The sequence below is a fragment of the Dermacentor silvarum genome, chromosome 1 (assembly GCF_013339745.2).
Source record: "Dermacentor silvarum isolate Dsil-2018 chromosome 1, BIME_Dsil_1.4, whole genome shotgun sequence".
In the NCBI taxonomy this organism is placed as follows: Eukaryota; Metazoa; Arthropoda; class Arachnida; order Ixodida; family Ixodidae; genus Dermacentor; species Dermacentor silvarum.
Window position 1 is genome coordinate 255,726,511 of NC_051154.1, and position 23,197 is coordinate 255,749,707.

A 23,197-nucleotide genomic window follows, 5' to 3' on the forward strand; every position below is an offset into this window, starting at 1 on the left:
ATTTATTTACCTGAATACTTATTTCCAGCATTGGGACGATGTTCTTTTTTTCTTTTTTGGAGGGAAGCAATGCCACGTGCCTTTTGGGCTTTACATCTGTGCCGGTGACTTTCGAATGACGATTGCTGTCGCGTTTAAGCACTCGCGCAAACTTAACGCGATGCCAGCTTCGTACCTACTAGTATCGTACCATCGTACCATCGTACCACTAGTATCGATGGGCCCATCGTACCAGGCAGGGCAACTCGCGCTATTTCTCGCGATAGTACTGCGCATGTTCCTTCGCAGCCCTTAAATACTGCCCGCACATAGGTGATGTTCTCTGTTTTTGCCGATCGCCGTCCGTGCTCGCACATGTTGCTGTTACTGGGCTATATAGTTATTTTTTTTATGCGGGGCACAAGTTCGCCTCAATAAATGTTTGTCTTGCCGCACGCTCGCCTTCTGTAGTTACCGGTGTCTAGCACCACTCGTGACAATAGTCTACCACCCAATAGCTGTGTCTGATTCTCTCTTGACATAGCCATTATCCTAGCGACGTCATCAGTTGCCCCTTGGACTCGGTATGTGTAAGACCCGTGTCGCTCACTCCGAATGGGAAGAGCGCGCCTTCAAGGAGCGCCGGCTCGCTCAAAAGCGCGAACGGATGAGAAAGCGACGAGAAGTCGAACGCGCAGTGGCCCAACGTGCTGCGGCCGATGGTGCCAGGTGGTGTGAATCTAGTCGCCTAAACTCGCGTTCACTCGTACATACAGCATACGGCGTGCGGCCACGTAACGAAGTTACGTGTTGTGTCATTTCAACCATTTAACATAATCACCAAATTAAAATATTCGTCGGCCGTTCCACTCCGTGAAGACGGTTAACCTGGGAAGCTGAAACGTGTGGCCCCGTTGTTTATCACTGGGTTAATCCGCGAGGTTTCATTAAAGTATTTCTCAATTATGAAGTTACGCACACTTTCGCCTGCGACGGAGAGAACGACGTCACTGACGGTATGGCCGCATTCCGCCGTTGTCGCTTGCGTTAGATGCCTCGAGTTTGCTCGGCGGCGTGTTTAGCAGCATTCGTCCGCCATTGCCGCCTGCGATTCTTCGAAATTAAATTGCTTCAAAATTAAATCTGTCCGGTATGTAAGACAAATGAATGGCTCATACCCCCTTAAGCAGTGGCTCATACCCCCGTAAACGCGGCCTCCCCATTACGACGACTGAAGAGAAGAAATAAACTTTATTGAAAGAGCCAAGTGAAATTCTACGCTGGAATGATGAGCGGCAACGCAGCCAGCTGCGGAAGAAGACAATGACGACGAACGCGGGAGGAGTGGCACGAGTGCATTCAGAGCACGAGCGCAACCCGAGGGGTGCCAACGAGCCAGCTGCGGAAGAAGACGACGCTCGAGTCAGTACTGATGATGATAGTTTTCTGTACATAGGTGATTTCGCCTAGCCAAATACGATTTCATCTATACATATAAAGCTTCGCTTTAAAAATTTTATATAGTTAAACAAAACAAACATTTTTGCTGGTCTTCCTATAGTGGAAGGGCTCTGAATTTTTGCAAGCGAAGCTGCTCCACGTATAGACTGAACATTCGTGTCTGTTTGCAGAAACTATCATTATCAGCAATGGTTCGAGCGTCGTCGTCGTCTTCTTCTACAGCTGGCTCAGTTGCCGCTCATCCTTCCAGATGCAACGTGATTTATTCACGTGTAAACGTCAATGAAGGCGAGAAACGTCAGGCGAACGTCAAGAAGCGGCGAGGCGACCAGCAGCAAAAATCCGGGCAAGCGCAAGCTCGGGGCGCGTGGTTAGCACCAACACTATGGCTTGCTTGCTGACTGCTTCGTCGTCGTCTTGTCTTCTTCATTACACAGAGTAGAATTTTACGTCTCTTCTGTCGTCGTAATATGAAGGACGCATTAAAGGGGGGCTTTTTTTCTTTTTCTTTCTGGGGTTTTACGTGCCAAAGCCAGTTGTGATATCGAGGCATGTCGTAGTGGAGGGCTCCGGAATAATTTGGACCACCTGGAGTTCTTTAACGTGCACTATAACGCAAGCACACTGGCGTTTTTTCATTTCGCCTCTATGCGTTTACGGGGATATGAGCCATTGCTTAAGGGGGTATGAGCCATTCATTGTCTTCAGGGACCGACAGATTTAATTTTGAGGGAATTTAATTTCGAAGAATCACAAGCAGCAATGGTGGGCGATGGCTGCTAACCACGTCGCAGAGCAAACTCGAGAAATCGAACGCAAGCGTTTGTGGTTCGACAACAACTTGTCCCTCATCAGTGTGATCCGCTCCCACGAACAGCAACATAATGCCTAGGAAGTGTTCAATGAACATTACGCTACTAGTGGGTAAGACCTTGGTGAATATAGAGTTTGCGGTACGTGTAAGAAATCTGTAATCGAGGGAAAACTGCCTGCGTTCGGCACCGTGAACGGGTACATATACCCTCCAGTTGTTGTGATGCTGATAAGCTTCGCTTATCATCCATCTTCACGGAGTGAAAAGGCCGACGATTTTTTTTTTTCTGTTCTAATAGGGCAGGCTATCGACTTCCAAGTTGAACTTAAGATTCAACGAGAGCGTGCAACGTTTATGAACATTAAAAATATAATAAGATGTTGAAATCGCGGGATAAAATTGCGTCTGCGAAGCGGCCATTTTATCGTCACCAGAGACAGCACGCGCCCGTACAACCGGTTTGCTGGCATTGTGCGAGGGTACGAGCTCGCCCTACTATGACAGCTTTGCGTGTTTTTTTTTTTATTTTCGTTTTCTTGTTTTGAAATAGAAAAAACAAAAAAAAAAAAAAAAAAAAAAACAAGCAGAACTATCTCTTTGTAGGGCGCGCATTCTCGTACCCTGCGGCCAAACCGTATGTGCGCGCCTCTTTCTGGAGACGATTGCGACGACTGCATGGCCGACGGCGCGTTTTGTATACCTTCAGTTATACTTGAGACACGCGCTCCGCTGTTAGCGCTCAGTTTTTATCGATACTACAAAAATTCCATTTGTACATTGCTACATTCATCCGTCTTGGTATTATCATCATCAAAATCACCTTCATCATCGTCACCTTTTCATGTCCACTGCAGGACGAAGGCCTCTCCTGGCGATCTCCAATTACCTCTGTCTTGCGCTAGCTGATTCCAAATCGCGTCTGCAGATTTCCTAATTTCATCGCTCCACCTAATTTTCTGCCGTGTTCAACTGCGCTTCCTTTGTCTTGGCACCCATTCTTTAACTTAATGGTCCACTGGGTATCTTCTCTACGCACAATGTGGCCTGCCAAGCTCTATTTCTTCTCCTAATGCCAACTAGAATATCAGCTATCCCCGTGTGCTCTGTTCCACACCGCGCTATTCCTGTCTCTCAACGTTACGCCTAACGTTTTTCGGTCCTTGTTCTCGAGCTCCTTTGTTAACCTTCAAGTTTCTGCCCCATATGTTAGCATCGGTAGAATGGAATGATTGTACACTTTTCTTTTCAACAATAGTGGTAAGCTCCCAATCACGATATCGTAATACCTGTCGTATGCACCCCATTTTTATTCTTCTGTAAATTTTCTTGTTCCGATAAGGGACCCCTGTGAGTAATTGATATAGATAAATGTACTCATTTACCGACTCTAGAGGCTGACTGGCGATCCTGAATTCCTGTTTCCTTGCCAGGCTATTGAACATTACCTTTGTGTTCAGCATATTAATCTTCAACCCTACGTTTACACTTTCTTGGTCAAGGCCCTCGATGATTTGTAGCAATTAGTCCCTAGTGTTGCTGAACAGGACAATGCCATCTGCAAACCGAAGGTTGATGAGATATTCGCCATTGATCCTCACTCCCAGGCCTTGCCAGTCTTGAATACTTCTAAGCATGCAGTGAAAAGCATTGGAGAGATTGTGTCTCCTTGCCTGATCCCATTGTTGATAGGCAATGTTCTACTTTCCTCGTTGAGAACCAAGGTAGCTGTGGAATCTTTGTGAATATTTCCAAAGATATTCACGTACGCCTCCTGTATGCTCCTTGATTACGCAATGTCTCATTTAATGCTGGTATCTCCGCTCATTGAAATGCCGTTTCCTAATCTATGAAAGCCATATAGAGAGGTTGATTGCACACCGCATATTTATCAATTACCTGATTGATGACATGGATGTGGTCCATTCTAGAATATCGCTTCCTGAAGCGAGCCTGTTCTCTTAGTTGATTGAAGTCAAGTGTTGCCTTAATATTATTGGAAATTTTCTTGGTAAATATTTTATACAATACTGAAAGCAAGCTAATGGGCCTCTAATTCTTCAATTCTTCAAGGTCTCCCTTCTTATGGATTAGCATAATGTTCGCATTCTTCCAGTTCTATGGTACATTTGAAGCGGTGAGGCACTGCGTATAAAGGACCGCTAGCTTTTCAAGCACATCTCCCCCATCTTTGATTAAATCGACTGTTATTCCATCTTCAGCCGCTTTTCCCCGGGAAATGTCTTGCAAGGTCATTTTAACTTCATCGCTAGTTATAGAAGCAACCTCTGTATCTAGTTCATAACAATTTCCAATGAAGATTGCGTGGCTCCTTGGGTACTGTACAAGGTCAGTATAGAATTCTTCTGCTGCTTTTACTGTGTCGTAGATTCAAGCAGAACTTTTTGGGGGGCTAGTTGGTGCATGTTACTGAAGTACTAAAGCGCCAAACAGACGACACAAGAAGAGACACGGACGAGCGCTTACTAAGAACTGATGCTTTATTGACAGCAACACAGAATATATACGCAAATCTGGCAGCCCAACTCGCACGTTGTCGAAAATCACATGGTAACAAGGAAAACGGCGATAAAACGATTCTAAAAGATGATGAAACTCGGATAAAAGATGACGTTCGCGACAATGACACATGGTTTATAGGGTCAAAGGACTATAAAAAATAATGGTTACGGTTAATAATGGTTAATGGTTAAACACCACTGTAAGGAGTACCCCATTCGAAACTAAAAGATTAGATTTTTCACCAAACGCAGGCGGCGCACCAACGTGCTAAGTTCTAACTAAGCGCTTCTAAAAATGACATTTCACTTTTGTATAGTATTTTTGACGGTTCGCTGACGCATTCCAGGCCTTTGTTTTTAATGTGGAAGGCTTCCTTCAGCTCATGGGCAATGCTGTCTCGACTTCTGTCTAGAACAATGCTATCTCTTAGGCCAGGCTCTTTGAGGCTTGAGGCTTGCACCCGCCCTGTTTGAGTGAGGGTGCAAGCCTCAAGCCTCAAAGAGCCTCGCCTAAGTTTTAAAAGGTGCAAGCCAAGCCTAAGCCTCAAAGACTGCGGGTGCAAGCTTCGCCTAAGAGATAGCATTCTTCTGGACAGAAGTCGAGGCAGCGTTGCCCGTGAGCTGAAGGAAGCCACCCACATTAAAAAGAAAGGCCTGTTATGCATCAGCGAACCGTCAAAAATACTTTATAAAAGTGAAATGTCATGTTTAGAAGCGCTTAGTTAGAACTTAGCATGTTGGTGCGCTGCCTGCGCTAGGTGAAAAACCTTAATTTTAGATGCGAGTGCATCTTATGCTCGGGGCAGTGTCCGTTCTGCGGCGCCCGCACCCATACTGCGCATGCGCAACTCTCCATCATTGTCCTCTCTTACGCAAGTGTGAGCTCTCCTCCTCCCGTCTCCCCCTCTCAGCCACAGGTGCGGCGCAGCAAATCATTGCATATACCTCTCTCTCTCACTCTCTCACTCTCTCTCTAAGGGTACGCCAGTAGGCGGCGCAAGTGTCGCGGCGCAGTATAAAGCGCGCGTTCGCTGTGCTTCGTTCATTCTCTCTCTGTGCAACGATGTGCGAAACGCCATGAACAACGTCAACGTCGGCGCTAGTTGCAGCGGCAGCGCCACCGCCGCGGAGCAGAGGAACGCTCGGGAAGCCGAACGTCAGCGTCGGCAATCGGACCCCGAACTTCGGGCCCGGGAAGCCGAACGTAAACGTCAACGTCGGCAGGAAACTTCTACGGAAGCAACACGGGCTCGGCTCGCCGAAGTGGAACGTCAGCGTTATCAAGCCGGCCCAGAACTGCGGGCTCGGAAAGTCGAAGCGCAACGGCAGCGTCGAGCGGCAGCTCCAGATCCCGAAACGATGAGGCAACGGGAGTCTGCGGCCAGAGCAGCAACACGTTCGAGGCCATTACAACGCCCGGGCTTCGACGGTGCTGACGAGCGGTTCAAGCGCGACTTCCTCGATCGGAGCTTCGGGCACAGCTGCAACGTGTGCGACCGGCTTTGGTTTGACAACAACCTGATCAAGGTCGGGAGCGTCCAGAACGAACGTCAGCCTAACGCGGCCGTCGGCGTGCTTCGACGCCAGTTCAGGAACAACACCGGCGAATTCTTGCAGTTCGCGGTGTGCTCCGCGTGCAAGGAAGCTCTAACGTCGGTCGAAGAACGGATCATCGCACCGCGACTCCCGTTCATGAGCATTCGTCGACTAACGGACGGCAACGAAAAGTACGGAATCAAGGGGCAAGTCGTGAACGTTCCGATCGAAGTGCAGGAACTCGTGCAATGCCTACCCAGGAACGTTCCCGACGACGCGGCGATCGACGTACACATCAAACGAAGACTCGTAAGCAAGGCTTCGTATAGGCGCGGTCTCGTCAAGAAGAGCAGCGTGCACGCGTGGCTGTTACACTTAGAGCAAAGTCCCGTACGATCTGTAAATAAAGACGCAACAACCCCGTACAAACGTCTCCTCTCTTCTCAATACATTCTCTCACTCTAACTTTCATTGGGTTGTGTTGCCAAGTGAAACGAAACGGAAAATCGATGCGCACCCCCCGCGAGGCTTTCTCATCCCACCATGGTTGCCCGTAGGGTGAGATGATGTGATTTTTAATTTTCTATTGGGGTACTCCCTTACAGCGGTTCTTGTGTATTGCGTAACCATTATCTTTTATGGTCCTTTGACCCTATACACCACGTGTTATTGTCGCGAACGTCATCTTTTATTAGAGTTTCATAATCTTTTACAATCGTTTTATCGCCTTTTGCCTTGTTACGATGTGATTTTCGACAACGTGTGAGTTGGGCTGCCAGACTTGAGTATATATTCTGTGTTGCTGTCAATAAAGCATCAGTTCTTATTAAGCGCTCGTCGGTGTCTCTTCTTGTGTCGTCTGTTTGGCGCTTTAGTACTTCAGTAGTATGTCATAGAAAGCGCTGATGACACTACCATGCTTATCTTTCACTGCATACATATGCCCTGTCGTATGCCAAATTTTCTTCTCACTGATTTTATAATGCGGCCGTTTTTTACTGCTTGTTCAATATTTATTCTGTCTTGTTAACATGGTTACATGCAAAATAAACAATTTCACTGGTATGAGCCACCGTGAAAGTTACACGCAAAACACTACTGGTGTTGTAAAGTACGATATTTGAAAGAAAAGACGCAGCGGGGATGAAAATGATTGCGCGAAATTGTGGGTTTTCTTCCGCGAGAATAGAGCGAGTGCGACCACGTAACTGTCCTTGAGCAAAAATTGGAGGACGCTTAAGCTTCGCCTTTAAGAATGGAACGTGATAGTGTTATTGGGCCCCTTTCCGATCGCATTTTTCTTTATGAGCACGCTTCACTGCGAAATTGAACGTGGGAAAGCCAGCTTACAAAGAGCAAACTTACACCGATCCCCTTAAAGTCGGCTTCACTTTTTAAGAAAAATGCATTGCTAGGAAATTGTTTTTCCAGGGGCAATGTAAGTCGTCTTATGTGAAAATGTGAAGGCCCTCGCACCGTTTTTTATTATTTTAATAACTGATGACGCGCGCGCGTGTTCAAAACACATTAGGCAGGCTAAGTCCCAATTAGACCTGCCGAGATTGCGAACGCCATCTGGATATGATTTTCGCAAGTAACCTACACGAGCGCGCCGCTGTTCGTATGGTAGAAATTCTGAAAAATAAGTTTGTGTAATAGTTTTTTCATAACAGAAAAATATTTTCTCGTACATTCAAATTACAATCTGCCGCCACCGTGTCTGTAGGTTGTGGCTAAGTCGTACTTTATTTTTCTGACGGATTTTACTGTGAGAAATTAAATTTTTGTTCACTAACACCTTGCGCCTGCGCGGTCGGAGTGGTTCGGGATGATTTTTTTTCGCCACGTACGCCGGCGCTTACGCCGACGCCGGATTTTCTGCGACATGGGGCCCTTGACGTTGAGGCATTATTACGGAGTTTTCTGTCGTCACTCTCTTCAAGATAAGAGGATTACGCTACCGTTAGCTAGTTCGGGAAGCTAGGTGGTGAATAAGGCTTTCAGATGCCTCGGGGTGACGAAGCGCTGAAACTGAACGAAACGTCCCCAATTTATTGCGGGACAAGAAACTGATAAAAAAAGGATAATATCACCGCTCTTACAACGAACTGCTGTACTTCTAAGGCAGCGTCCTAATCACCAGCTGCCAGCTCATTTCGTTCTCTACTATATGTTCACTTTATCGGCCGGTGTACCGTTCACCCGTCCTCTGAATATGGAAGATGAGCTGTTGCGCTTATCAAATTTCGGCATTATCTCGTATTGCAAGCAGTTGAAATTCACTACAAAACTGCAGAGAAACACTTGTAAATGGCCACAGCTATTTGTACCACTGTATCTCGGACATAAGGATTAACACTTTTGCGAAAATATAAATAAAAGATAACTTGCGCTTACTCGAAGTTCCGCTGGCGGAGGCAGATTCAAGATGTGTCGTTCCTGGTACGCTGATGTGAAGCCGGGACGGCACGGATATGCTCGATCACATATTCAAGGTTGATGTTGGCGCACGAGCCCATCCGCCGAGAACCGCCAAGTCTTTCAGGAAAAGAGGCCACACAAATCACCGTCCACACAGAATTCAGTCGCAAATTTACTATCAACCACTTGGCGTAATTCTTATATGCCCATGTCTCGTCCACGCGCATGCTGTTGTCACGCCACGTCCTCTTGCACTTTTTATTGCAAAGTCTGTAATGATGCGAGGGCTTTCACAACTCAGTCGAATGTTTCATTTTCTTAACCCAGCCGCATTCCAGACAATATTGCATCGTGGGAGCCCTGCTTATTCCAAGCTAACTCGTTTCTTTTCCCAAAATTTGCCGTGCGGCGGCTTTGCCTCAACATGTCAATGTCTACGGTAGTGCACCCTTTATAGTAATATAGTGCATGTTATTAATTTGCGACTGTATTGGCGCTAACTTCTACGGTAACGTTAATTTTACCTACTGTGCGACTAACTCTCACTTCTGGTCTCGTTGAGACTTACATTTTGATACTGGTTTAACTCGCTAGTACGCTCTAGAGGCACAAAAGGGTTACAAGGTACCCAGTGGTTACGAGGTACCCATGCAGATGTAAGATACGCCAAATCCGTCTGAAGTCAGCTAAGAAGACATTGACTTCAAAACAGTTTCAGTAACGCTATGCGGATTCTTCTCGAGAAAAGGAAGACACTCCATAGAGCCCATATAATAATAGAAATGCCATATTTTTGTGGTCGTTAACTTTTGGGTCCTAAGTTTACAACGTATTCGAGAGAAAACCAGCGATGGGCGACAACTCATCGCTCGTTTTCCCGACGTGGCTTTCTCGATATGGCTTTTTCGACGTGGTTATCAACGTGGCTCTGGGCCAAGAAGGCTGCATCGTCAGCATCGCACTGGCGACGGGAGCCATGGAGGTTCGGTCCAGTCCGTGACGCTGGCAGTCCAGTGCGTGGCCGTCGTCCTCGGTAACGTTCGAGTGAGGCTCCAGGACCGGCTGCAGCCTTTCACGGCAGTGCCGGGCACTCCTCCAGGAAGGATCCCCCTTCAGCGGCAGACCAGCGCGTTCGATAGTCCTCGGGACGCCGCGTCGGCACTTGAGCAAGGTACCGGACGGAAACAGCGGCTGAACGCGTCGCTAGGCCTAACCTGTGTGACCTCTCTGCGAAGTCAGGGAGGGTGACCGGGATACACATGCGTCTACAAAGGCGACGAAACCTTCAGGATCGTCGGGAGTAGCGAATCCGGAAGAGACGCGACGAGACTTGGACGAAGATCCACATGTTTCAGGGTCAAAAAAAAAAAAAAAAAAACGGAAAAAAACCCACTCAAGCAGCGACGCAGCCAAAATGGCTAGAGTCGTACAGCTGTGAGGAGTGTAGGAAATAAGACTTACTATAGGGACAGCGTAACTAGCGTAAAGTTTTGGATGCAGTTGAGAGCCGCTTGTATAGACTATACCTATTTTGTTTATTATTTACAGTTTCTTTTTAGTTGGGAGTCTTGCTTTTGGGGTTTGTTTCATTAAATCTTGTGTGCAGTGCCGTCTTACGTCTCTTAGTCCACCTCCAAAACATCCGCGCCCCCTGAGATCCGTGACAACACACAAGAGGTACAGAATCCCTAATGTAGTCAGATATGTTTCATACTTCTCGTTGCATACTTCTCGTACTTCTCAGTCATCGCCATTATTCCTTCTGAAAAGCATCACACATCGCAGTCGTACCTGTGACATAGCTGCGCAGGCATCTCACACTGCGCATCGACCTGATTTGCTGATAATTCGGCATAGTTTGTGCACGGTGCCGTCACAAAAATTGCATGGCATTTAAGTTGTTTCCTTGCGGTGGCATAAATGTAAAAATTGTGGTGGCGCTGTTGCAAGTGAAAGATGTTCCGTAAATCTCTCTAGAAATCGGGCAGGAGTCAATACTCGTTCGAAAATAAGCGCTATAACGATAGGTAAGGTAGTAACTTCTATGAAGAAATCTACCAGCTGTGGCATGCTGGAACGCGTTATGAGGATTTTAAAACAGGCGAAATGCCAATTGCACTAACTCAAATTATGAGGCATCGATCCGTTCTGTTTTTAGCAAACTATCTGGCGCACTTCGTAAATAGTTCAAAACTTTTCGAGAGTCTTTATAGACTCTAGAAAAGACGTTACATACCCTTCGTGAAAATACATTACATACCGTCTGTAAGGAAATGTTTAGTTCTGATTTATATGTAATTTTCTATAATGTCCAATTCACGAAATGGGTGTTATTCACTCGCTTCATATTTGCTCAGAGGACGCATAACCTTACAAGGGTTTTCACGTAAACGCACTAGGTGACATGTTGCGTTTAGCAAAACAATGTTCGGCCAGTTGGCTGATTTAGCTACCACATAAATTCTGAGCAAGGCGTTAGCACTACAAGTTCTGCAATACGTGAAAGCCTCTAGTGAAACATGGATCATGATTCAGCAAGTATATGACGATAAAGCGTTATCGAGAAGCCCTGTTTTAGAGCACATCTCTTAGACGCTCGTTCCTCCTGCGAGCGTCAGCGTCGTACCTCGTAACAGAGTGAACGAGCACAGCGAAAGATGAGATCGAACGCGGAGCGTAGCGGCCGATGAAAGACCAGTGTTGCCAGGTCCGACGAGGCGGCGTAGCCAAAAGCTAGAGAAGTTGTAGCCCAAATGTAGCCAAACAGAAAAAAAGTGCAAAATATTTCGTAGCCAAATATAGCCATTATTATTTGCAATTTTATTTGTGTATACATTTTCACATTCGACAACGGCAATCCTTTTTTGCGCAACCCGTCGTAACAAAATGTCCGTGCCGCCGTGACGGTCGGCTCTTTACATCAACAACAGCGACATCATGCTTGCACAGAACACTTTTTGGTTGGCCCCGGTAGCTCTTAAGTTCCAGTGAATCGCTGGAGAGGGCGAAATCAGTGCTTTTATTTTATGACACTGCAGATAGTACTAACTTATTATCTTTAGTTATTTACAGTAATATTAACTACGAACTCTGCATTTTAGCTGTCGTGAACACAAAATAATGTTCAGCGTCATCGATCTCTCACGTTATCTCTCCCTACGGCGTAGAAGTTCAACTGTCCAGCGATCTGCGACGGTGACGTTCTCACGGTTTCTTTTTTGGGGAGCTAAAACAAGTCTTTGGCGCTATGATATCTCGCGTTATTTGTCTCATCGTCCTATCTTGTTTTCTCATTTTCTTGTTTTTGTTTGTCAATTAGCTTGGCCCGGATTAGCTGGGACACACACTACCTATATAGTGTCAATTTACATCAACCTGGCCGACATCTTAAGTCTGTAGCACGCCAAGAACATGCGTCAAGAAAAGGGACAGGCAACAGATGCCACTCACTGGTGTTAGCGTTGGGGCATGCAGGAATGAAGAGTTTTGGAATAGGCGTTTTGCGTTGGCGGATAGCGTGTTGCGTTCGCAACGCCACTACGGCGTCAAAGAAAAGCTGTTATAAATATTTAAATAAAATGTACAACTTTATGATAAGAAAAGTAATTTAGAATTTAGTGTTTTCGCCTTTAATTACAATTTAGAACTCATTCTATTAGCAGCATGCAACTTGTTGCACTTAGTCTTGAGTAACCAACTTTACGCACCTTCACCCAGCCAAGTCAATCCATGATAGGCCTACGAGCTATGAAATCGACAATTGAATTTGCAATCAGCGGCGTATAATGAATCAATCTTCATTACACATGTTAGTTGAGAGAAAGCGATAACCGCAATCACTTCTTCTAACTTACGAACTTCACGCATTACCATGAATCGAGCCCAGTTTTGTGCTAAATTAGAGCCGTCGCTTCGATGGGCGCCGTCATGTGTGTTGACGAAAGCATTTGGGTCAACTTTTGGGGCAGCTTTTGGGGCATCTTTTGGGGCTTCCGCTAAATCGATGAAATAGCCTGTCCAACGCAAAACCCAAACACAGTTTCCGCCTTGCGCATGTGCAGTGGCTTCGACGCTATTTCTTTGGGGCCCCAATACGTTTAAGGCCCCTATTCTAAAGCTCTAATAATTGATGGGGTTTTACGTGCCAAAACCACGATATGATTGGGAGGCATGACGCAGCGGGGGACTCCGGATTAATTTTGGCCACCTCAGGTTCTTTAACGTGCACCTAAGTAAACGGGTGTTCCTGCATTTCGCCTTGATCGAAATGCGGCCCCCGTGGCATGGAATCAAACCCGCGTCCTCGAGCCAGCAGCGCGACACCTCACAAGCTAAGCTAACACGGTGGGTGAAGTTCATGTGACGTGGTAAACTGATGTCATCGTGGCAAACATGTTTCGATATTCGCAGAATGAGTATCTGCATCCATGACGTTACGGGCAAACCATCTAGAAGTAAAAGCACCACTATGCTCACTATGCTCTACCAGGTTTGCTTACCATTTTTTTCAAAGTCACAATGCTTCACTACAATAACATAGCTGCATTAAAAATACACCTTTGGCTCGGGGTCTTGCTCCCATTCTTTTTTATACGTTCTGGCATACTTGGCCCACTTCCCCATGTTTGGATTCTCCTCTCTGAGGAGGATCCGATCTTACGTCCAACCTACCGAAATGAATCTCTAATCTAATCATGAACAAAAATTCCTCTAGCAGGAAAAGAAAAATAGCAGTAAAGCTTCGCGCCAGAAACGTGGAGTAGGTCGAAAGCTGTGCCCTGCGCGATCCTTCACCCGGAAGACATGGCCATGAACACCCTGGAGCGTGTCATCCACCCGTGCTTCCCTTCTTTCATGTCGGCGCCAGGATCGCCCGACGGCCCCGACCCTATGTTACTGCTCTCCCTTCCTGAACATAGCCATGTTAGTACAGTATACCGTGAAAAACTCACTACTCCCAGGTTCATCCCGATGCCCTGGGATCGGGCGCCGAACGGTCAAGCAGGGTGTAAGTTTAAGTGCATCAAAGATTCAAGCCACCGGCTCAGACAACGGCGCAGAGAGGGAAGAAAAGGCGGGGGGAGGGGGGGGCATTTCGCGCACGCACACACGCACAGCCACGCGGCCGGCTCAACCAGCATAACACAGCCTTCGAGATTTGCTTCTACCCGATCAGAGCCACCTCTGGAGCGTGGATTAGGGTGCCACTTATAGCCCAAACACAGCCAAGTCGCAGATTTTCAGTAGCCCAAATATAGCCACATAGCCAACTCGTCCAAGTCGACGCCAAAAAATTTTTCCCGTAGCCCAATTTGACTATATATAGCCAAACCTGGCAACACTGTGAAAGACGGCGAGAGCGACTGCGTGTTTGTCTGTACGTGCGTTAGGGGGTGATATCATGCTTGTTTAGTTAGTAAGCGAATGTTTACTGCAATTTATGCGGGCATAAAACAATCAATGTAACTTCGGGTAATTGTCTAATACATTGCTATCGAGATAGCGAAACTGCGACTTTTTTTGTAGATGCTGGAGGCTTGGTGCAACCTATTGGACAAACAAATTAATAAACCAAAATTTATATACTAGCGTGCTAAAACGTTTGCACAATGCAATTTGGCGACACGGTCCCGATTTATCGTCATTTCGACAATGGTTCTTGTTGCACGTCAACGCGAGTGAGGGCGCCTCCATGCTGTATCAATTTGAGAATTTATGTTCATACACCATATTCTTGCTGTATGCCACATCTCTCAAATTCAACCGACTCTCGCTATGTGATTCATTTTTGCTACCCCGTGTGCAACGGCCGATGAAAGGGAAGCGTCATGAAGATATGGCCACCACACAATCTGCGGTGACTGAAGAGGAACCCGAATGAAGGTTCCTGTGCTTGCTTTCACGATGTACAGAAACGGTATCATCTGTGCATAGACGCGACATTTTGACAAGACTTGGACTGATTAGTTTGCAAGCGGAATAAATTATTAACAGTGAAGCTGTTTAAGCTGGAGGTAGTCCGGTGGTGTACGCCTGAAATGTGGTCCGATCCTGGAGGTTGTGCAGAAAGGGTCGAAGCGCAATGGCACATACCCCCTGAACTAGCGAAGCTGTTTAAGCTCGAGGAAGGTCCGTCGAGTGTACGCCGCAAAATTTCCGCCTGGCGATGACGTCACCATGCGTCGCCTAGCAACGCCTCGCCCCAGCTGCGCCGACCGCGCCGAGCCTCACCATAGCTGCGTGAGCCGTGACGTCATCGCGCGCGCCGCATCGCTTCGCCTTAGCTTTGCCGAGCCATGACGTCACCGCTCCGTACGGAGCGGTTGCCGCGGCTACGCAGAGGCGGAGGTAAGCCGTGACGTTACTGCGCTGACCCACAGGATATATAGCTCAGCGTCGCCGTCGCGGCGACACAAAAGCCCCGCCGTCTCTGCGCCGACCCATTGCCGCGAAGATGGGGCGGCCGAAGAAGAGCGTCACTCCCGAAGAATAGGAAGCGTGGTGCGAAAGCCGCCGCGCCGCTACTCGAGAGTGAGTGAGCCAACTTAGGTCTGATCCAGAAGCGTTTAGATACTTTGGGTGTGTTCCAATTCTGGCCAGCATCGGAGACTGTCTACGTAGACACCTAAGGAGACAGCCAAGACAGCTTCGAGGCCATGTAATGGAACGCGTTTTGAACCGTCTGGATGACGTTTGAAAGACGCGTCTGCGACGTGACGCCACCTCGCGGTGACAAGAAAAAGTTGAGAAAAGCACGCATTATTTCTGTATTTTAAGTCCTTGCGCCTGCGAACCTATGAAAAATGTGACACATTAAGGGCGTAGGAAAGCACGTCTACGTTTTCTTGTGCGCAGACGACCTTACTGTCGGCTTTCCAAGCATCTTGCTCAGCCGCCATCTTGTTTGGACAGGAAAGTAGCCTGCATCGTTTCTGACTTCGATGCTGTCTTCGCGAAGCTGTCTACTTCGACGCCTTCGTGAGAATTGGAACGAGAATTAAGATGGCCGCTTTCCACTTAGCCGTCTACTTTGCCGTCTTAGTCGAGTATTGGAACACAGCCTTTAATGACCGAGTGTTCGTTGCTCATTGGGCTGTCGATGATTCCGGGGTGATCTTACGCAAAACGTGGCCGAGTCTCTAAGCATAACCTCGCAAAAACTTAGTCGAACCGAGATAAAGCCAGGTGGGGTCGCCAACTTCGGTGTTTGCCCAGTCGTCGCACCACTAGTGTGAAGCTGCCCTTAATTTTTTTACGAGCTCAGTCCTGGAACTTTTTCGATAATGGCTGGGCTTTAAGGGGAAGGTATCACTGTCGCCATCTTGCGTGTAGTTCAGATTCGCCCACCAGGCGACGCCACTCAGTCATGTTTGGAAAAAGGGGAAAAAATTTGCTCTTTGCCGTCGCAGCATGCCCCGGTCTGGCCCTCTTGCGACGCTGTGACAGGTGGTCCGCTGCGTTGAGGAAAAGTCCCCCTCTTCCCCCCCCCCCCCCCTTTTTATTTCATGACAAGTTGTGTCTTGCACCATTGTTGTTGTGTTGCTGCGCGTGGTGGCTTTCTCCCCCCTGATACTTTCAACAATGGCTCGGTCGAACCTTGTTAAACGGTCAGTGCTGATGAGGGTGGCTATTAGTGGTTCGTCACTGCCGCTTTTGACGTGGCTGTCAGGTGAGTGCGGGCCGCTGCCTCGAAAGCCGTCCTGGCAGATGGCCTACAGACTCAGTGCTCACTGCAGAAATTGATGACGTTGATCGTCAACAAACTTTGTTTCTTTCTCTTCCTAGTGTGTATTTTTTTAGCATTTTTCAAAGTACGGGCCCGCTAAACAAAGGTTCTAGGCTTGAAATGGTCACTGTTGCTTTGTGCCTGTAAAGATAAATAAAGGAAAGGGATGGAAATTGCTACGCACCGCAGTAACTGTCTAGCGGAGTCTGCTGACACCTGAACAGCGGTCAGCAGTGGAAGAGAAGCGGCGGCAAAAGAGTAGGGGTAAAAGTTAGTATAGAGTAACAACGAAATATTTACAACAGAGTGACTAACTAAAAAGAAAAAAAGAAGACCATTTGTGGAGTCATTTCCTCCAGAAAGCTTGTCACCGGTCCCGCACTCCGGCACTGTTGGGTCGCGTGGAACAGCCGGGTGTCGAGGCCCTACTGTTCGATGAAGTAGCAGTGCTTTTGTAAGCTACCCCCGTCCACGTGCATAGAGATTAGAGTTGTGGGCACGGCTGACACGAGTTTTGTTTCGACCATATGTGCCGCTTGACCTGATGCCTATTTGCCGACGTTTAGAAGCCCCCCAGCAAGCTCGCTAACAATACACAGAGCCCCTATTGCGCGCCTTGCAGAGCGCCAAAAAGGGTGCTTTCTACATATATGCGTGACGGAAAGGCTTTGAGTGTAGCCAACTAAAGCACTATTTTTTTCGCGATGTTTGCAAACTGCATGAACATGAATGGGGGAATGGAATGGGCTGGCGAAGAAATGTTCCTAGGGCGTCGGCCATGTTTTGGTGCCGGAGTGCCGGTTCTTGCAATTTCCGAAGCTATGCAGCGTTGATATGAGCTTAGTACATCAGATGGAGACTACTTCCAGGAACGCCGACTGACGATAGCTCCTCCTGTCGTGGAAGAGTTCAAATCTTCACCTTGAGGGATACAGTAAAGCGGCAAGTTGGGCTAGTTGGTGGATGTTCATCTTGTAAAAGGGAGATACTGGCGCTATAAATAAAGTGGAAACAGAAATATAAATGGACAGGACGCGCACATACTCACAATCGAATTTTATTGTGTGAAAAACGACATATATTCAATGAACAAAAAACACCTCATCATGCTCAGTGGCCATCCAAAACGCTGCCGTCACATTCTTGCGTCCAGGAATTGCACCCACAATCAGCAAGTACCACGGAAGGATCGCTAACGCATACAGGTTTTTTTAGATGCCTCGAACTTTTTGTTCATTGTATATATGTCATGTTACCCGCCGTGGTTGCTCAGTGGCTATGGTGTTGGGCTGCTGAGCATGAGGTCGCGGGATCGAATCCCGGCCACGGCGGCCGCATTTCGATGGGGGCGAAATGCGAAAACACCCGTGTACTTAGATTTAGGTGCACGTTAAAGAACCCCAGGTGGTCCAAATTTCCGGAGTCCCCCACTACGGCGTGCCTCATAATCAGAACTGGTTTTGGCACGTAAAACCCCATAATTTAATTTTAATTTTAATATATGTCATGTCATTGTATATCTTAATCCCCAGTAACCGAAATAGAAGCTGGTTGCAACAGTTCATGACGGTAGTGACAGCGACAGCACTCGTGTTCTTTTATTCTGTCCGTGTCTGCGGTTGTGCTACCCCCATGTACGAAACTGCCTCTCGCTTCAGGACCCATTCAAGTGGTAACAAATATTTTTCCAACCACAGGCAACTGTTTCGAAGCTGGAGGCTCCAGTTACGTTCAATCATTTTTCTCGTTGTTCACTGAGGTGCATATTTATTGTTCTTTTCAATATCATTCGAAACACTTCGGACAACCTTGTTTTTGCAGGCGTTCGCTTTGCCAGGCGTCTGAAAACCTTGGTACGTGCGCCAAATTTGTGAATAATTCGCGTAAAACATGAGACACACTTAGTCCGAAGAGCAGAATGCCATCGGGACGTGGACGTAGAACCTGGGCCGTAGGACAAAGTAGTTGCATGATCCTGTCCCAACTAATACCTCCTGCCCATCCACCTACACCCCCCCCCCCCCCCCACAGTTTTTCCTCTATAATGTCTTGCCGTCACGGCCACAAGGGGGAGAGGAACGGGTCGAATCTGCATTCACGTCCGGCAGCACCCTTGTTTTGTCGCGTGCCATTCTCGCGGTCTTATGAAAACTGCCAGTTGTGCCGCAAGTTGAGATAACTAGAATAGCGCCAGCCCCCGGCTAGGCCTCTCTCTCCTCTACTATCCCCCAAGTCCTCACCTTTCGAGATAGTATAGTGCGGTGCGCTATATCATACGCTGCGGCATAGATACTTTTTTTTTCTTAGCCTTTTGTGATCGCCAACCAATGAAAACCTTACAGTGACTTTCGATTCGTATTCGATTCGGTGACAAAAGTTATTATTCACGTGCCCCTGTCAAATAGACAGCATAGTACACGTGGTTAGGCTGCTTTATTGGGGTAGAAATTGCGCACACAATCGCGCGGTCATGGGTTCGATGGCGCACCCGCTAGAGTGCGCGCGCGAATACTTTTGGAGATCACGTCATTCGAGTTCCAGAGGCGCGGCATAGTGGAATAGTAAATGAAGCGGTTGCACAGAACGTTTGCTTTAGGAAATTCACACGCGCTCACCGCTGCTGCCGCTCATCGCGCCAGCGTTATGATTACGATGGCCATCGCCAGCACTCGCCCACAGCCTTGCGCGCAGCCCCGATAATTTGTCCATGTTTCGCCGACACTGGAGTCCAATACCAAGTCCTCACATTAGCCTATGAAATACGATCACATGATCTACACAAGCAGCGACTGCATAAAGATTATTTGCTAAAAGTACTTTTTCTAATAGTCATCAATCTATATAGTGTAAATAGTGCACGTGTTGTCTGCCTTTTTCGCGCTGTCCATGCTTTCTTTTATCTCCCTCTCTCAACTTTTTTTCTGCTGAATTCGGAGACTTTAGAGCGCATGTGTCACTGTATTCTGTTGTGCACACTGTTGTGCACGCAAAGTTGGAAAAGCTTCGCAAAAAGAAATGGCAGAAAACTCTGTTCGATCGGCTGCCATGCACCGCAACAAGCATACTGCAGTCACTGCAGTGATATTTAAGGGTACGATGATCACTCGAAAAAGAAAGTGGGGTTGTGAAAACTATGCGAGTGCGATGATTACGCGGATAAATACGATATATCTCTAAACGAGAAAAGCACCTACTGGAAATCACGTGTTTCAAAAACTTCACTGGGCGTCGGAACACGTGACATTTGGTTAGTAGCGCGCGGCTTGAAATGCAGCAGGTCACGCATCCATCAGTACTTTTCGCTGCAGTCTGCAAGGCTCGCTCATTGCTTGCTGCTAATCATATCGTTCAACCAGCGTCGCGTGCAAAAGTCAAACACAGTACCCTGCCACACACATCGCGCCTCACCGCGTGGGGAAAGCAAGTTTCCAGATATCGTCGTACGAGCCTTCAACATAGAGGAGGCGAGGGCAATTTGCGATTCTCCTTGGTACAATAGCCTAACCTGCTGGCTAGCTGGCATGCACTCATGATGTACTGTGCACGGCGCTTTCTTTCTTATTATTATTTCTTTCTCATATTAATTTCCGAACTTTGCGGAGAAATGCATCGGCGTTCCAGTTAATTTTGTGCTTCAATGCATAAAGCGAGGTTTTGTTAAGAACCTAACGGGAACGCCAATACATTTCTCCGCAAAGTTCGGGAATTAATATCTCGAAACTGGTGGCATCCCAAGAATTCGTTCCAAGTGGATCCGCCTTGCGAACTCCACGGCTACAGTTTGTAAATGGCAATATAGGCCATCAGGTAATTAGTTAGAAATTTAATTAGTGAATTTCTGGTAATTATTCGATTATGCATTCGAATTTCTTGTGCAAGTAATGTCCGCCTCTTCGAGTAGACCAGCGTATGAACTAGAATTGTGCTATCTGCCCCAGGCAACCTTTAAGAATTTTTGAAAGTGTTCGCTGAAACACCCTGTATAAATTTCTAATTGCTTTACACACAATTTCTCTTCTAGAAACCTTGTATACCATTTAATTTAAAGACACAGCAAATTTAATTTTGTTATGTTGAACAGTTTAGCCGGAAGCGCAGTAAGTACAGCGGAGGCTAGTACAGGAAAAACGCCGTTTTTTGCTGCCACTGTTGTGACTGCCGTCAGTTAACGCTTCAGGCTAGGCGATAATACTAGCTGTCATTGGAAAGCGCAGAAAGTAAGCTTTTTAACGCAATAAAGTTCGCATTTGTCCAATGAGCGCAGGAAGCACAGTGCGTCCGCAAACAATGACCAAAATGCCGAGCGCGTGCCGCCGGAGTGGGACCGCCCTTACTACATCTTGTGAAAAAAATTGAGAAACCGTTGTTTATGCCCGAAATTTCCGAACATCGATTTTTGAAAGAAACGCGTAGCTGCGATTTTATTGACTATAACTTTCACGTGTCGCATATTATACAATATACGTTTACGGGTATATTTTATGACCCTACAGGAATAGGTTTGAATTGAAGAAAACCATCATAAAATATTACAACTGTGAGGAAGAAGATCTGCACGCTGAAAAGCCCCGTTGCCATCGTGTGGCTCGTACGCAGTTCGCTCTCTGGCTACGCCCTACCAGCTGGAGCTGCGTTTGTCGCTGCCGCTCTACGACCCAGATAAACCCCTTTACAATTGGTGGAGGTGCGGGGTACAACAGGATATCTGGAACTTCGCAACCGGACACTACAACCTGTCTTCGTTATGCCGGAGGAAGGACCACCAAAACCACAACCCGCTGGTTGGGGTTTTGGTGGTCCTTCCTCGTACCGGGCCAGGGCAGACCTTGGTCTGCCCTGGCCCGTTACGTCAACGCGACCCACCCATCTTCAGTAGTAGAGAAGATCATGATGTAGAAGACTGCCTCGCTGACTACGACCGGGTCAGCACCCACAACCACTGGGACGACACCCAAAAGTGAAATTAAGTGTTGTTTTACTTGAATGGTGTCGCCGGCGTGTGGCGCCGAAACCACGAACGTGATCTCACGACGTGGGCGGCCTTCAAAGCTAGCGTAACGGAGGTATTCGGGCGCCCCGCCGTTCGCGAGCTTCGCGCCGAACAACGTTTGCGCGGGCGTGCGCAACAGAGCGGGGAGACATTTACCAGTTACATAGAAGATGTTGTCGACCTCTGTAACCGCGTTGACGCCACAATGGCTGATGCCGAGAAGACCAGGCATATCTTAAAAGGCATTGAAGACGACGCCTTCCAGATGCTGCTAGCGAAAAATGCTGGCTTCTTGTTTGCCTACGCAGTGATCTATGCAAGCTGCGGCGATGATGTATGGTGGGCGATGAAATGCAAAATCAAATGATTCATTTAGGAAACCGGAGGCGACAAGCTGCGTTTTGCTTTCGGGGTTGAAACACTGATGCATGAATATCAAGGGAATAAATCTGGCGGCGCTGTTCGCAGCCGACTCGAGGTTCGTGATACCTATGTCGCGTGGGTTCGGATATGAGACCCGTACTTTAATTTAGACGGCACTAATAATTTGTAAGCGATTAGTCTTATGTTTTGAGGACAAGTCTTGATGACCTCCGCAGGCGTGTTAGTGATTTTGTAAGGGACGTCGGCTGAAAGAAAAAAATTAGATTTATCAAACTTTTTGGTCACCATCTAGTCGTCGCACCATAAGGACATGATCGAGGTCATGTTATCTGGTTATCGTGGTCGCATCAGCAAGTATGCATGCGGATATTCGAAGACACAAGCAGGCGTATGTCGTTAGTTCATGTTATGAATAGAATGTATCGATGACAAATCCTTGCGATACACCTTTAAACGCACACGAAAGCTGCTCTAGGTATGGATGTGGAAAAAGCATTTGATCGTTTAAAACATAAGGCAATACTTGACGTTCTCTCGGAGATGGGTTAGGTAAGAGGCTTTTTAACATGATTAAGGACTTTCTTAGAGACAGAACAGCCAACTACATCATGGAGAGCTTATGTCAGAAGCTAAGAATTTGGGAAACAGGGGCACTCCACAAGGAGCTGTGCTCTCGCCCATGCTATTCAATTTAGCAATGTCTAAGGTTGCAAGTAATTTAGAGAAAATCGAGGGTATACATAATGTCGTATGTGCCGACGACATAACCATTTGGAGTGCCAAGGGTAATGTAGGACAGACAGAGACCAGACTACAAGAAAGTGTATATGTTGTGGAGAACACACTGAAACACATGGGGCTGAAATGCTCGGCAGCCAAGTCGGAACTCTTGGTCATTAAACATCGCAGAAAAGGTCGTAAACCAAGAGGCTACATTCCAGAAGAGGAGCCAAGAGTGTGCCTATACACTCATGAAGGATCCGCAATCAGGCTATTTGAAAAAATCAAGGTTCTTGGTTATCGCATAGAAGAAAACAATGCCAATAATAGTACAATACAGCATATCTCGAACAAAACAGATGAAGTCATTAGGTTACTAAGGAGAATTGCCTACAGACACAGAGGCTTAGGGGAAGACAGTGCTTTGAGGCTAATACATTCTTTTGCTTTCTGCCACTTCACTTACGTGGCCGGATTATTCAAATGGAAACAGGCAGAACTTACCCGCCGCGGTGGCTTAGTCAGCTAAGGCGTTGCGCTGCTGAGCACGAGATCGCGGGATCGAATCCCGGCCGCGGCGGCCGCATTTCGATGGAGGCGAAATGCAAAAACGCCCGTGTGCTTGCGTTGTAGTGCACGTTAAAGAA

General features: G+C 47.2%; 1 protein-coding gene across 1 annotated transcript in view; it reads left to right on the forward strand.

The window, feature by feature from the left end:
* Positions 1-23,197, forward strand: part of LOC119439527 (uncharacterized) — a 394,460-nt gene that overhangs the window by 66,990 nt on the left and 304,273 nt on the right.